Consider the following 1,156-nt stretch of genomic DNA (forward strand, 5'->3'; position numbering starts at 1 on the left):
ACTTTCCTCTAGTTCTTTAACGCTTCCTCCACCCGACTATCATGACCCCAATTCTACCTTACAAATCTAGCTAGACCAGAGCATGTACATGGGTACAGATAAGAGCTGGAAACACAGGGAATCCAGGACAGATAAACCTCTCAGGACCAATAATGAGAGTAGTGATAGCAGGAGGGTAAGGAGAAGGTGGGGGTAGAAAGGAGGAACCAATCACAATGATCTACATATAACCCCCTCCCAGGGGGATGGACAACAGAAAAGTGGATGAAGAGAGACATCGGTCAGTGTAAGACATGAAAAAATAATAATTTATAAATTATCAAGTGAGGGAGAGTAGAGGAGGGAGGGGAAAATGAGGAGCTGATACCAAGGGCTCAAGTAGAAAGAAAAGGTTTTGAAAAAGATGATGGCAACATATGTACAAATGTAGTTGACACAATGGATGTATGGGTGGATTATGATAAGAACTGTACAAGCCCCCAATAAAATGATTTTTTAAATTAAAAAATAACTAAAATAAGTAATGGAATACATTTCTTGACTTTGTAAGGCAAAAATCCAGTTTTGGTTCTCTGTTAAGTGAGAGCTTGTCAAGATTCAATCTACTGCTTAAATTTGTCATTTTCTGCATATCGTAGGAGAAATACCTAGTGGACAAGTCTGCTGCCTTTTGGATGTGAAATAACTTACTCATATTAGCCAAGCATTTTAGATTTCACTAAATGCCTTACCATGGGTTTCTTTTGATCAGCACCACAGACCTGAAGTGTGGGTACAGCCAGCATTATTAGCATTATTCCCATATCACAGATGAGGTTGGTTAGCTTCAGAAAGATCATGTGACTTTTCCTAGTTACCTTATAAGGGACAGGCTTGGGTCTCAAACCTTCCAAATTTCAGTCACCCGTTTGTCCACATTGTTCTTGTTAAGTGCTATAGAGTAAGTTGCAACTCATAACAACTCTATATACAACAGAATGAAAGGCTGCCTACACTGCTCAGTCCTATGCTGTCGCCACAATTATTATGTTTGATCCCATTGTTGCAGCCACTGTGTCAATCCATCTCATTGAGGGCCTTCCTCTTTTTCTTCAGACTTAATTTTTAATCTAGTGGTGTAGTGGTTAAGCATCAGGCTGCCATATGCATGGTCAGC

The sequence above is a fragment of the Echinops telfairi genome, unplaced genomic scaffold (assembly GCF_000313985.2).
Source record: "Echinops telfairi isolate 266 unplaced genomic scaffold, ASM31398v2 ScPeMD7_18;HRSCAF=68, whole genome shotgun sequence".
NCBI classification, from domain to species: domain Eukaryota; kingdom Metazoa; phylum Chordata; class Mammalia; order Afrosoricida; family Tenrecidae; genus Echinops; species Echinops telfairi.